Source organism: Chrysochloris asiatica, unplaced genomic scaffold (genome assembly GCF_000296735.1).
Source record: "Chrysochloris asiatica unplaced genomic scaffold, ChrAsi1.0 scaffold00012, whole genome shotgun sequence".
In the NCBI taxonomy this organism is placed as follows: Eukaryota; Metazoa; Chordata; class Mammalia; order Afrosoricida; family Chrysochloridae; genus Chrysochloris; species Chrysochloris asiatica.
In genome coordinates this window covers 13,721,206-13,737,117 of record NW_006408530.1, presented here as the reverse complement: position 1 = coordinate 13,737,117, position 15,912 = coordinate 13,721,206, and the positions used below count along the sequence as shown (strand labels likewise).

Here is a 15,912-nt window from a genome sequence, read left to right as displayed (position 1 = left end):
TCCCATAAAGATTTACAGCCTTGGAAACCCTGTACAGGGTCACTATGAATTGGAACCGACTCCACGGCACATAACAACAACAACTGATACACAGAGTTGCAGAATCACCATGAATCACAATCAACACAAAGGCAATTGGTTTATGGAAGGCATTGCAATGATTATGGCATAAAAAGATTTGCATGAAAGTAATTTTTTAAATGTATAATTATCTCAAAATATATATTATAAAACATGACATAATTTTTAGGATATAATGTTAAGTATCTTGGGGTTCAAACCTACTTTGCAATCAATGCTTAGCGTACACCAGGACTCCTATATTTAAGTAAGAACTATTATGTCCTAAGGAGTCCTGGTGTGATGCCGCAGGGTAAGCAGTTGAATGCAAGGTTGGATTGAACTTCAAGGTCGGAGGTTCAAACTCAACTGTCACTCCTTGGAAACCTTATAAAGGGTCACTATGAGTTGGAACTGACTTGATGGCACTCAACAACAATTTAAAGAAAGGGAGTTTCAGGAAATATTTGTTTATTATCCTGTTGCCATAATTTCCAAGAGATTATAGTTTTAATGAAGGAGTCTTGGTAGGGTAGTAGATTACGAGCTGTGCTGCAGTTGGAATCTACCAATCACTCCGAGGGGAAAAGATGAGGCTTTCTGCTCCAGTGAAGATTTGTAGCCTCAGAAACCCTATACAAAATCGCTATGACTTGGAAGTCATAATCACCAACCTTGTGATCAGTAGTCCAGTACTTATTCAATAGCTCCACACAGCCAAGAAAACCCTGTGGAGCTGTTCTACTCTGTAACAAATGGGGTGCCCCTTAGTCAGAATCAAATCAACAGCAATGGGTTGTATGGCTTTAAGAGTGGAAATCAAGGTTTTCAATATCAGCCACTTCAGCCATATTGCTGAAAGTCAGCAATTACAATAGTGATTATTCAATTTAAAAATTTAAATGCATCACTAATAAAAGGATTTATATGTGTTAATTAATACTAGCATATTAACTAATGCATATTAATTATTTAATATATGCATGCATAAATGTATATTAATTTCTATAATAGGTCATTGAGTCAGAACTGACTTGATGTCACCTAACAACAGCAACAATATTGCATTAAACAAAGTAAGAAGAAGGTCACTGAATCTAAAAGTGATGAACAAACAAATGTGAAATTGTATGTTTTTAGAAAAATTAATGTTTTTAGAAAAATTAATGTTTATGGACTCCTGGTGTGGCATTTTAGGGTAAGCACTGGACCTCTAATGACAAGGTCAGTGGTTTAAACCTACCAGCTGCTCCTTGGAAGCCCTATACAGGGTTGCTATGAGTCAGAATTGATTCCAAGGCACTTAACACCAATATTTCTTTTAAATGCATATTAATTGTTTTAAATTATTTAAGATGTTCAAAAAGTTGTTTTCTGAAAATCCTTTCTGTCATGTCCATACATATAAAAATATAAAATTCCCCAACTTACTTTGAAACTTCAACCAAGTGTAAAATTAATTATCAAAGCTTCCAAACTGATTATATAATACTTGGATAGTTTGTTTTAGAAGCATCATATTCTTTAACAATAGATTTTTATTCTTCCTTCTCTAGCCTGTTTCCCTTAACTCAGTGACTGGCCAAAACACCTAATACATGGTATTGAACTGAATTGTGTAATTCCTGGAATGTCTGACGTTTAAAAAGTAACACTAGAGGCCTGGTTCTCATGGTCGCGGCAGGGCGGACATCTTGTGGGCTGGAGAAGGAAGATGGCAGTGGAATCGTTCGTCACCCAGGAAGAAATTAACAAAGAAGCGAAGACGCTGATTGACCCGCAGAAGATATGCCCACTGCTGCTGTGGGTCTTCACCACCACTAACGGCTGCCACCACCAGATGAGCGAGTTCTCCCGCAGAAACGTGCGGTCCAGGAAGCTACACATGATGGATGCAACTTCGAAAGAACTGTGTGTTGAGTTTAGAGAAAGAGGTCTACCCAGAAGCTAGAAAGAAAGACACGCACTTCAATTTTGCCATTCTTTTTACAGATCTCAAAAGACTTGGCTATTGAGTTAGGGAGATTGGCCGCACCATGTCTGGCAGAAAGGAGGCTGATGACTCCGTGACCCTGCAGAATAGGAGATTATTTGGACCTAGCAATCACCCTGCCGAATCGCACACCACCTCCTTCTGGGCGCATGAGACCATATTAAAATTTCATTTACTGTCTCTTGAATGTATTTTCCAGTTAGTTATGTAGAAGTCATTCTTTTTTCCTTAAAAAAAAAAAAAGTAATACTAAAGTTTGAGGAGGTTAAGTGAATGGCTCAGTGAACTATGATCAGTGAATTAGTAGAAGAAGGAAAACTGGAACTCTCTGTTGTACTTCCTTCTAAACTGGTATTACTACACTATATTTGAAGGACATATTTCAGAATCTAACAAGGTCTTTATGAGAATTTTAAAGTTCTGAGTTTTAATTTAGGTGGTGATCTTAAAAGTAACAAAAACATATTCTGTATTACTTGGATGATTATTTTCTAACTAACTTTTGCTCCACAATTTTAGAATCACTTGTCTATGTGTCTAACAATCAAGGTGAGGCAAACTAATTGTCTTCAGCCATGGGACAAGAAGAGCCGATGACACAAATGATGCAGTCCCATCAGTAAGGTCCAACAGCATCACAGTGCATCAACATAACTCACACGTGTGGATCTAGTACTCACTTCAATACCATGGTTCTCTTGTGACTGACCAATTCAGTTTTAGCAATATTTTCTTTCACATTTTATTCATATTATTAATATATATATATATTTTTTGATTTTGCAGTTTTATTTAAATTTTAAATTTGTTTAGGTTGTAGAAAATGACATCCATAGGAAGTCTATGCCTACTTTAGTAAATTTAAGTCAACGCTAGAGGATCACATGAATTTTACCATTTAAATAGAATCAGTGCAATACACAAGTTTGGCAAGCACTGAATTATTTAACATATCAACTCAAAACAGTCTACACTCAATGGGAATATTTGCTTCCATTACTCCAGTTTTAAGTTGATATAAATAAAATCATCAATATACACAAAGAACAAATGCTAATTCTTTCTCGGTCCTAAGGATTTCTTAAATTACTGAAGCTTAAGCAGAGTTCAAAAATATTCTCTTCTTATGAGGTCAGTGGATTTTTCATCAGCCAGTTGTTAGTATGAATTCTTCCAGTTATACAAGTTGTTAATTATTGTTGGTCAACTCAAAACAGCTTTGAGGTTGACTACCATTTAGAGTTTAAATGAAAATCCACCTTGAAAAGCTGCTTTTAAAAGATGTGAAAAGTAAGGATATTTCTCTTTCTACTGAAAAGTCATTTCAAACATAAAAACAAATGCTACTGTTTGGTTCGAGTCCTGATGTGGCACTGTGGATTAATGCGCTGGACTGCAAAGCTGTTTGAACCACAAAGTCAGCAGTTCAATGTCACCAGTCACTCCTTGGAAACCACATACAGGGTCACTGTGGGTCGGAACTGCCTTGACAGCAGTTTAACAACAGCAAACAACAACTGTCTGGTCATTTCAGCACTAAGATATAGCTGGCAATCAAAGATCCTACTATTAGTGAAGACTGCCTCAAGCAATTAAGGCATCCAAAAGAAGAATTTCACTTTTAGAGTAAATTGTACTCTCCCTGACCACAGATTCAAACATTGAAAGGCTCTATGCATCAAGTTGATGGCATCATTTACATGAAGTCTTCACCATGATCATTCTCTGACTTGCACATGAAAGAAAATGCTTCCAAGGCCCAGCAACAATTCTGATTAATAGTCTGGTCAGACACAGAGCCAAGATTTGCAACGGCCTGCAGTTGATGCTTTGTCCAGGACCATGGATCATTGAGGATGAATAGAGCCCTCAGTGTTGGAGTCAGCGGCATCACTCAGGCAGTAACTTGAAATGTAGTCTCAGGATTTGTTTGGCCCTCCAGTTGGCATCACAGCCAGCAAACACTCCAGCTGGGCAGCAGAGTCTCAGACAGCCTTCCTCACCTGACCTGCCAACTTTGGCAGGCACTCCTTTTCTCTGTCCAGATTCTGAATGTGTGTGCAGTGAAGGGAAGCGATGTGGCCTTGCTTCTCAGTGGAAGTCCAAAGAGTTGGATTTTTTTTGGTTTTGGTTTTTGTCATTTTTTAAAATGCAGGCTTATTTAAGATAGGTCTGTTTTTGAGGAAAAAAGAAAGGAAGAAAGACAAATTTTGAATAAGGAAAAAAGGAAAGAATGCAGCCATTGGAAAAAACATCTGTGTAGGTGATATGGCGGCTGAGTATTTGCAACATTTATTCCTTGTGCAGAGGGTATGAGGCTTCGGCAAGAGAAGGAACCCGTGAAAGTGCAGGGGATACTACAGCCCCCCCCCAGTCTGAGAAGTACAGCTGCTGCCTGACACTGTAGCACAAAGAACCTGGTTTAGAGGGAAAATGGTTTCAGGTTTTCATGCTGTGGTCATTAGATATGTGAGCCGCTCTCTTGGGCTGTGTTGGGCCTGGGAAGCTGGGCACCTGTTGCTGACAGAAACACAATATGCTTATTGATTTCAGTGGGCTCCACGGAGTAACTAAAGAGGACACACAAAAATCCAAAATAATAAATGGGCCCATTACCAAATAACATTGCATAGGGGCCTCTAAAGGAAAACCATAGATCCAGATTGCTTTATCTAAGGCAATACGAAGCAGAAAGCATTGTTTATGGTAGGTTGGGAGAAGGGCAGAGAGTAAAGAGGGAGTACTGCTGAATAAAAAATGGTGTTGTACTTGAGACCATCTAAAAGAACTCCTTCTGATTTATCTTCTTCCAAAGCTGCTGCAGCAGCGATTGAAGTGACTATAATAGCCCAGGAGAAATGTTGGTGCTATTAGTTGGGTGATTGATGGAAGCACTGCCAAAACAGCTAGGGAATTTGTCAATGTGTTTTTTGAAGTTTGTAAATGATGACACTGGTAAAGTGTAAACAAACTCAGCTCCAACAGACACGTTGCACAGTCCCCAAACTGACACTTCCAGAGAGAGACTCATTTGCCGGATTTTTCCAATCAGGAATCATCAGCTGGAGTACAGAGCTGGAGTTTCTTAAAGCCAGGGCAGATGGGGCTTGTGCAATAGGCAAGATTTCAAGAAAGGCATCAAAGTAACTTTTGTTGGCGCATCTGAAGACTGAACTGCTGGTTTGTTTCAGAGCAGCTAGCAGAAGAAAAGCCAAAAGGCCTAGAGATATTTCTAGCCTAAAGCTTCAGAGTCCCAGACTATATGATCATGCTTTGAGTTACATTAAATTTTGAGTGACAATGTTACAAAGGCTCAAGCTCCCATTTGTTTCATTGCAGCAAGTCCAGTCTTTTATTAAGTTTTATTCTCTAGATATTTCTGGGAATACCTGGAAGAAAGTTTGTATGTTCCCTTACTTGATGGAGACAGACATTAAACTCAAAAGAAAATTAGTTATTTTATTACAGCTGTGATGAGTGAAGGAAAAAAGGAAATGTATAGACAGTCATAGCCCCATGTTGTTGTTAATGCTGTCGAGTCTGTTCCAACTCATAGCAACCCTGCATAGGGTTTCCTCAGAACAGCTGTTGAGTTTGAACCACTGACCTTATGGTTCAAACCAACCTTGCAGTCCAGTGCTTATCCTACAGTGCCTCACCAGGACTCCCATAGACCCACAAAGACATAAAACAGATGTCTTGACCTGAACAGGTGGCTCAGGGAAGAGCTCCTTAAGGAAGTGACATTTGAGCTAATGCATCAGTAAAAGTTAGCACAGAGGAGAAGGCAAAGAGACATCCAGAAAAATTGGATAGCAAGCAAGAAGGTTCTGAGACATGGATAGGCAAGTCATCTTCAAGAAAGGGAGAGAAGTCTGGATGGAGAGGAGGAAGATGACATCATGAAGAACTGTTAGACCATGCTTAAGATTTTGATCTATAACTTTAAGCCATTGAGAGGTTTCAGGATTGGCACTAATGTGCTCAATTTACATTGGGAGAAAACTACTCTTGCTAGAATACAAAGACTGACTTGGGGAGGCAAGTGTGTACATTGGTCAGTAGTAAGTAGGTGATTACAGTGGTCTAGGTAAGAGATGGGTTCCTGGTGTGGTGCTGTAGGATAAGCACTGGACTGCTAACCACAAGGTCAGTGGTTCAAACCCACCAACCACTCCTTGGAAAACCTATACAGGGTCACTGTGAGTAAACCCCAACTCAATGGCACTTAACAACAACAAGGTAAGAGATGATGGTAAATTGAGCTGAGAATATAGCAGTAGGAATGGGGGCTGGGGAAATGAACAGATTACATAGATATCTTGGAAGTTAAAATCCACAGACCATCATAATTGGGTATGGAGGGGGAGGTCACTCAGAGTTGTCAGTTGTTGTCAGTGGTGTGGAGAGAGGCACCATATCTTCATACAAGTGATTTTCTCAGTAAGTTGGAGACAAGGGTCAAAACAGCATATCTGTGCCATCAGACTAACCCCAATCATAAGAAACACAAAGTAGAAAAGCATACATTTGATCACAGTGTTGACATATGAAAGATAGTAAAACGCATCACCAGAAATTTTATACTTTTTTTAAAAACTCAGGGACCTGGGACAAAAGGAAAGAAAATATGAGACCCTCGGGACCCCCTAGAGAAATAAGGTAGGCCATTTTAAATGTAACAGTGTGTGTTTTTGTTGTTGTTGTTGTTGTTTTTAAAGAATCAGATAATCATAAGTCATATCTGTGGAGGTTACAAAGGACACTGAAAAAACACCAAGTTTACAGAGAGAGACCAGCTTGTATGATGCAAAACAAAGTTCTCCATATATGTTCTTCTGGAGAACATTGCAGGACCAAAGTGTAAGTGTAAGAGAAATGCAAGAACACCAAAATAGGCCAGTCCTCAAAGCCACATTCTCACTCCTCTATTCAGCAAGTAGTAAAATCAGTCTTAATTTTGTTACTGTTACATTTTTAAAAATTTGAATCTTTCAGAAGAAATAACCTGAAATAAGTTGTATGTTTTCTGACAAGCTAAGTCAAAATGTTTTTCTATTTTCTTACAAGAATTTTCACAATGCAAATTTTTACTCAAGAAAACATCTCTGTGCACAAATCAGAGAAGAATTTGCTTTCCTTTCCTTGGGTACCAGCACCTAGTTGAAATTGGACTTCATTCTTACATCCTTTCCAAGGGCACATTCCACAGCCACCTCTTACTGCTTCCCCAACATAATCCTGGATTTGGAACACACCAATACCCAAATGTCCAAAGCTTTCAGAAAGAGAGATGAGTTTATCAAGATATTTTTATCCTCTGTTTGATGCTGTGAGGACTTGCTGCACGGAGTCATTGAATGAGACATCCAGACTGACTTCCAGCAATAAATCACTCTGGAAGTCACTTTTTTCTATGAAAGACTCCCTATAAATGTAAAAGAAACACGTGTACCATTGAAACAGACTGAAAGCATGTCATAGTGATTGGCAAGCTGACTCCTCAGAAAAAAGAAATAATTATTGCTTGATAATGGCAGCTGATGTCAGAGATGTGCATTTTGGGGCCACCATTTGGGTTACTGCTGACTGGTTGACATCACAGGAAGTCTTTTGTAGCTCCCAAAGCAGAACTGTGAATTGTTTTTGGTCTCATTGCTTTGCTGGTAGCAGCAAGTTTCTCTCCAGTCTGGTGCCTGTCACCAGAGGGAACAGATTAAAGTAAGGCCGATGAATATGTATGTAATCATAGTATTGACTATATTTGACCAGGTTATTTCCCAATGTTTTGGGAAATTAATAATTATTTATAATTAATAATTTGTTAACCAGTGTTTACACCATCAATCCTCTAGAAAAACAGCAACAAAAAGTTGGCTTTCCATTTTACTACTTTCTAAGAGAAAAGAAGTAGATACAGACACTGCCTTCTAGAAGCTTGAGTTTATCTCCTTTGATAGTTTATTCATATGTTTTGTTTTTTCACTTTTCTCTTGAAGTACAAAAGAGAAGAAACTTCAATGCAAATTGTAAGATTTTGGAAAATATAAACTACCTTAAAATAAGAAAAATCTAGAGAAAAGTATCAGTATATTAGACTAGTAAATGCCTATCACAGTCTTGACAATACGTAATCTATTCACTACATAAGGCTTTGTGATTTGTTAGACATAGTTATCAGAAGGATATCTTTTTCTGACTCCTAAGGAGCTCTGGTAGCGTAGTGGTTATGCATTTGGCTGCTAATCTCAAGGTCGTCAGTTCGGGACTACCAGCCGTTCCGTGGGAGAAAGATGAGGCTTTCTGCTCCCGTAAAGATTTACAACCTCGGAAACCCTCTGAAGGGTCACTATAAGTCGAAACTGACTCCACAGTACTTAACAACAACAACAACATACTTCAACTGAGACGTTAATGTATTTTCTCATTCATCTAACCATTTCAGTAAAAATTTATTCAGTACTTTCTATGTTCCAGGAATGGTGCAAACTACTGAAAAAATTCTTTCATATAAATATTTCTTAAAGTTTTTAAAAACAAGAATGATGTAGTATGTGCAACTTTCTAAGAGGATAAAAGAGGTCTGTATCAGGTATTAAAATATTATCTTTTGAAACAGACATTGCTAGTTACCTATCTACTGTCCATTCTTGCCTCTTTCCTTACTAAATGCACTAGTTTTAGTCAGAGTGGAAATATGTCCAGCTGGCATATGTCTATTTCTCAACCTCCTTTGGTATTAGCAATGGTCACTTAACTCACTTCTAGTCAATAAATTATCTGAAATCTCTGGGTACTTTTTCCTGAATAAAGTTGGGGAAGAGCAGAAAAAAAAAAATCTTTTGTTATCATTAAAGTCAATGCATCACTTTTAGACAACCTTCTTATGAGACTTCTTATCACGTGTTAAAAAAATGTTTAAGTCATTGTACATTTCATCAAATAACATTTTGTCTTTGAGCATATAGCTAGATTACTTTTCCCAGGCATCCTTATAATTAGTTGGGTCATGTGACTGAGATATAGTGGAAAGGATAAACACTATTTCCCATATTTACCTGCATGAACTACCCACATGAACGCCTATATTCTCATTCTACTCTTGCTAGCTGAAAGTTGATATCTAAGGTAAACTTAGAACACACATATTAAGAAAGGTAACAGCAGAACTTGCATCAGCCTGGGCCCATGGATGGATATCTGTATCAGAACTCATTTCACACCATTCAGCAAAACCTATTTGGGAAACAAATTTATATTGTGTTAAATCAGTGAAATTTTGGGGTAAATTTGTTACAACAGCTAACATTATCCTAAATGACACTGAAATTGGTACTTTGAAGTGAAGTGCTACTGTCACTAAAATCCTAAATATTTGCCACTAGTTTAGCCCTCAGGTGGTAGGTGGTTAGAAGACTAGAGAACCATTTTATTTTGGAAAAACATTTGATAGGATGACTATCGACACAATTCTGAAAGGAAGAGCAGATGTTTCTTCAAACTGTAGCCTTAGGAGAAGCAGTTGAAAATGTTAGTGTGTGCCAGTTGCTCTATTCTGCTTACAGAAAGCTATTATGAGAAAGACTTCAACTCAGGCAAGAATCAACTTTTGAGTAAAATTCAAGGATTAAATTGAGGAATCTGAGGGCCAAAACAGCCAACATGTTCTGAACCACAAAAAGAATGAATAAAATAAAATCTTTAAGTAGAAAAGGTCTAATAATAATTCTTAGCAATTGAAACCAAGGATTCAAATTGTTTCAAATGACCTGAAGACATCCTCCATTAAGTTGAGAGAAAAGAACATTGAGGTGAAGACATAATTAGAGAAATCAGACTTGAGAACTAAGTTTAAAAAAGAACTTTGGTTGATCTTAATGGCACATGAAACTAACTTGGAAACACATAGTGCAGAAACCTAGTTAATTTTTTGAGGAGTTGTTAGAGTCCTGGGTGGTGCAATAGGTTAAGCACATAGCAACTAACCAAAAGGTTGGTGTTTTGAATCCACCCAGTGACATCTCAAGAAAAATGTCTGCTGATCTACTACTGGATGTTCATAGCCATGCCAAACCCCGGGAAGCATAGTCGCACATGGGGTCACCATGAGTCAGTGTCAACCAAATACCAACTGGTCGGTTTGTTTGTTTGTTTGTTTGTTTGGTGGTTGGTTGGTTGGTCGGGTGTTGGATGGAGGGTCAGAGGAGTATCGACTGAAAACTCATTTGCCTGACTCAAAGAAAAAGAAACAGGAAAAATAGCCTATAATTATTAAAGAAGTCTTGGTATTTCAAATTTGATTTAATAGTGGTTATGAATCGGGCTGTGAACCACTAGGTCAGCAGTTCGAAACTACCAGCTGTTCTGTGGGAGAAAGATGAGGCTTTCTGCTCACGTAAAGATTGACAGCCTCGGAAACCCTGTACAGGATTGCTATGAGTCGGAATCGACTCAATGGCACATAACAACAGCAACAGCAGGTTGCAAATGCTGTGTCATCTCCAAATAGGGCAGACTTACCAATGGCCCACTTCCTATGAACCGGAAAAACAAGATAAACTCCAAGTCAAGGAATAACCTCCTCAAAGGAAGATGAAGAGAAACAGACAATAGTGAAAAGGGGAGCTTTCTGAGATTTAATTCAGAATCTACTCAAACTTCCTCTCCTGCTGACAGGGAGGCTTCATAGGAAGAGCCCATTCTTGGCTGGCTAGGGGGTTCAGAACCATAATATTAGTGGACACCATGGTCAAATGGCATAACATTGTCCACAAACACAATGTTCTACATCCTAATTTTGTGAGTAGTTACTGAGATCTTAAAATCTCATGCATAGTCATCTACGGTACAAGTCTCCCTGTGAGAAGAAGATTGATGAAAATTGAAGACGTTTGGGATCAATTAGTCCAAATGAACATGTGAATGTCAGTCTCTATGACCCTGAGAACATGGATATGCTGACTAGCTACCATTTCCAACTATTTTGAAAGGGATCACATTAGAAAGTCCTAGATAGAGTGGTAGAAAATGTGGAACAAAATTCAAAATTATTAAAAAAAAAAAAAAAAAGAGCAAACTTACCGATCAGAAAGAAAATGGAGAAACCCGAGACTATGGGCCTCAGTCACACTTCAAGTCTGTAACTGCACTGACCCTTATGGCTCAATTTTCAGTCAAGTGGTAAATAGATATATAGGAAAGACAACTAGTAAGGTAAACTCACTGAGCCACAATCAACCATTCAAGATCAAAAGGGCAGCATTCACCTAAGGACAAAGTTCAGAAGGGTTGGAAAGGAGGGTGGACTGTAAGAATTAAAGGGAGGAAGTGGGATTGTAATCATTGAAATGAACCAAAGTTATGATTTGTTGAATGGAAAACTGATGGTCTGTTCTGTAAACCTTCACTCAATTCACAATAAAAAGTTTTTTTAAAAAATCCTGTTCTTCACATTTCTAAGTAAAGAATTTGCTTTGTAGTTATCCTGTCCTTAACATAGTATTATATATCTGCCTAAGGTGGCAGGGGTTGGGGATGTGTTTTTCTTTTCTAATTAGAGGTATTGGAAACCCTATACAGGGCTGCTATGAGTTGGGACTGACTCTGTAGCACACAATCACCACCCATAATTAGCTGGAGCACATGGAACTATGTCTGTATCTGATAGAGAAAACGGCTTATCATTCAGAAATCAGAAACCTGATGATAGTAATTGAATGGTGCTATGAATGGTCTCCTTTTGGGAGGGACTGAGTATGATCTTTGAGAAAAGGGAAGTAAAAATGATATTTATGCTAACTGTTTATCAAAGTTTGTTCTCAATACATTTCTCAGTTACCCACTAAGGTGTAAATTTGATATTTTGAGAAAGAATTTTAGGACATGGAAGTAGCTTGGGAGCAAATAGTCACTTGTTTCCTGTTTTGCCTACATGTCTGAGCTTCTGTTTTAGTTGGTGTGGACATAAGAAAAGGTTCTGCCCATTGAAATGTGAATAGAAGTAATGGAGGACCACCATTCCTAGAAATGATCCAGAAAAATCTCCCACTCTTTTCCTCCAAACTCTTTTATTTCCCTTAGCCAACTCCTGGAAACCATGTGTAGAAGATGGCAGAACTTCTGTCAGCCTGGTTTCCTCAGTGATGTCTTTCAGTAGAACCCCAGCCATTAAGTCTCAGGAATCATAACACCTACATTAGACTGGTAAACACACAAGAAATAAACTTCTATTGAGTTAGCCACCAAAATATTGGGGTGAATCCTAATGCTCACACTACCCTAAGGAGTCTTGGTGGTGCTGTGGGTTAGGTGTTGGGCTGTGAATTGCAAAGTCAGAGGTTCAAACCCACTAGCCACTCACTATGTGGGAGAAAGATAAGGCTGTCTGCTCCCATAAAGATTTAGTCTCAAATTCTACTGGATGACAGTGGGTATTATTTTACTATTTTTGTTGTTGTGTTTCGGGTTTAGTGTTACCATAATGCTAACTAATATGAGAGAAGTATTGGCCTGGGTGTACGTAGTTACGCAATTACTCACTGGCTCTCCTTTGATGAAAGTCGTTATCCGCACATGTCTAGGAGGTGACTTCTGGACAGCCTGCAGGAAGACTCAGCCTAAAGAAGCAGAAACCATGAAGCTTTTTTCTCTCTGTCTTATCTGTTTACTTGCAATGTAATGTACCCTTTCTCTACTTATTTCAACTTTTATCAGTGTATGGGAAGTTTCTTTGTGATTTTTCTATTATGCTACAGAGATTGGAAAATAATCTCAAATGCCAATCAGAAGAGTCTAGGGATTTCATTGTGGCAACTTGCTCAGCTCTGAAGTTCTGAGCTGTAGCAGAAGCTGGAAATGTAACCCAAAAAGGGCAGCTGCATGAACCACATAGGAAAGGGGCCATTTGAGCAGCCAGGAGAGCAATTGGATGAGACCGAAGAGAGAAATTCTATCGAAACTCTAAAAAGAAGCTTGGCATCAGGTGGTTCCACTTATGACTGAATTTGAGGGAAGCTTAAGAAAGACATTGCTAACATAGTGTCTGAAATGATTATCTCTGAGGATTTAAAAAATATATATTTGCAGCTATATTTGAACCTGGTATTAAAAATAGTTATCCCAGGGCACTTGGGGTTTATTTTATTCTGAAGTTTCTCACATTTAACCCACCAGGCACAAGTGGAGTTAGTAAGGGTGGAGAGTAAAGTACATTCCACAGCGGCAAGATGCTATCCACTAACTACAGATGGATGCACAAATGTAGGCCCACCCATTTGCTGCCACACCAGCACCACAGTCCCCATGGATACTTACCAGACATGGTGAAAAATAGCAAAACTACATGGGATCTGAAACAACAACCAGAAGACTGAATTCTGTTCTATTGCTTTTTCTTATGGTTCAAACACGTGACATATTTATTTTAAAAAGGTACAGATTGTTCCTATCCAAACACAGTACTAGTTTCTTTTCTAAAAATAAACAGAACCAAATAAATGTTGATGAGTTTTATATCACTTTATTTACATTTAAACAAAACATTTTGAAGAAAAATATTAAAGACTTCTGAAATCACATCAGAACAAACCCAGGACTGAGATCATGGATACTTTTCATGATGCATAACACTCTCCAGTTTTATGTAGGTTATATTTATTCTTATTTACTGAATATTTATTGAAAATTTATCATATGACAACCACTACAGCAGGCTTAAAGAACTCAGAGGAAATTAAAACCTAGTAAGAGTCCAGTGAAAGAGATAAGATGGTCAAATCATGGATTGTGGGGCAGTATGAGATACTGGAAGTCACTGTGTGACACAAACGGTTAATATACTTGCTGTAAACTAAAAGTGTGAAGGTTCAGGTTCACCCAAATGTGCCTCAGAAGAAAGACCTGGCAATTTACTTCTGAAATATCAGCTATTAAAAGACCTGTGGAACACAGTTCTACTCTGACACATTTGGGGTTGCCGTTAGTCAAGGTTGCCATGAGTTAAAATAGACTCAATAGTAGCTAAAACTTGGTTTTAGGTACTATTTAGAATAATAATTAAACTTGGCTTCCAAAGAGAGTTGAAACTCTTCATTTTCTATTCACTAAAAACCTAATTATTTTCATATTATTAATAATAGTAATAGTTTCTAACATTTACTGAACTATAATTTTGTATTAGGCAGAGTTGTTATTGTTAGGTGCCACCCAGTTGGTTCCGACTCAGGAACACAGTGCATAACAGAATGAAACACTGCCACATCCTGTGCCATCCTCACAACTGTGATTACGTTTGAGCCCATTGCTGCTCCCACTATGCCAATCCATGTTCTTGGGCTCTTCCTTTTTTAGCATTCTGGCTATACTTCTTCCAATACATATTTATTTGTTCTTATGGTAGTTCATAGTACTTTATCTTCTCTAACACTAGAATTCAAATACATCTATTCTTCTATTGTGTTTCTTATTCATTACTCAACTCTCACATGCATATGAGGTAATAGAAAATGCCATGGCTTGACTCAGGCTCACCTAAGTCCTCAAAGTGACATCATTGCTCTTGAATACTTTTAAGAGGTCTTGTACAGCAGATTTGCCCAATGCAATACATCATTGGATTTCTTGATTGCTGCTTCCATGAGTGTTGATTGTGGACCCAAGCAAAGTGAAGTCTTTGACACCTTCAATCTTTTCTCCATTTATTATGATGACATTTATTGGTCCAGTTGTGAGAATTTTTCTTTTTTCACATAGAGATGCAATCCACACTAAAGACTGTAATCTTTGATCTTCCTCAGTAAGCATTTTAAGTCCTCTTCGCTTTCAGCAAGCAAGGGTGTACCATATGTATCCTGCAGGTTGTTAATGAGTCTTCCTCCAATTCTGATGCCAAGTTCTTCTACATATATTCCAGCATCTTGGATTGTTTGTTCAGCATAAAGATTGAACCAATATTGTGAAAGAATACAACCCAGGCACACACCTTTCCTAACTTTAAATTTTCAGTATTCCCTTGTTCTGTTCTAACAATTGCCTCTTTGTCTATGTATAGGTTCCTCATCAGCACAATTAAGTGTTCTATAATAATGATTTTTCTCAATGTTATCCATAGTTTGCAACGATCTACACAGTTGAAAGTCTTTGCATAGTCAATAAACCACAGGTCAATATCTTTCTGGTACTCTCTGCTTTAAACCAAGATCCATCTAATAATGATATTCCTAGTTCCACATCCTCTTCTGAATCATGCTTTAGTTTCTGGCAGTTCCTAATTGGTGTACAATTGCATCCTGTTACAAGCAGATTAGTAACTGTTTTTGTGGATTTTTAAATTTTCATCTTAATAACAACCCTATTAGGGAGATGTAACTGTCATTATTTTTCAAATTAGGAACATGATGCACAAAAGAGTGTACTAAATTGTCCGAGATCACATAACTAAAAAGTGGCCAAGACAGACTTTAAACTAGGGAAGTTCAAGTTTTTCTATATGACATCCAATTATGCTATGCAAGTCATGGTCTATTTGAATCAAATGCTGCCGAGCAGCCTATATTAGAAATATACTTCAACTGTGACCTTAAACACACCTAGAAGCCAGGGTACTGCCAACTACTGCTAAGATCTGATTTACTTTTAGGGACACAACATGCATTATTGGGCATAGTGATTTGAAGGGCCAAGGAATTCCGTAATTTCTCCCAAAAGTCCAAGGGACTCATGAAAATGCATTGCATGAAAGACGATAGGTAAAACATAAGCTTTTGGTACTTCTCCATAACTGATCATTCTGACCCAAAATGAACTTACATCCCTAAGATAAAAATAGCTTCAAGTTCTGGGAATATACTTAAGCAATTGGT

The 15,912-nt window shown here is 37.9% G+C and overlaps 1 pseudogene; it reads left to right on the top strand.

Moving 5' to 3' along the window:
* Positions 1-1,771: 1,771 nt before the first annotated feature.
* Positions 1,772-2,217, top strand: LOC102816405 (annotated as a pseudogene).
* Positions 2,218-15,912: the final 13,695 nt, after the last annotated feature.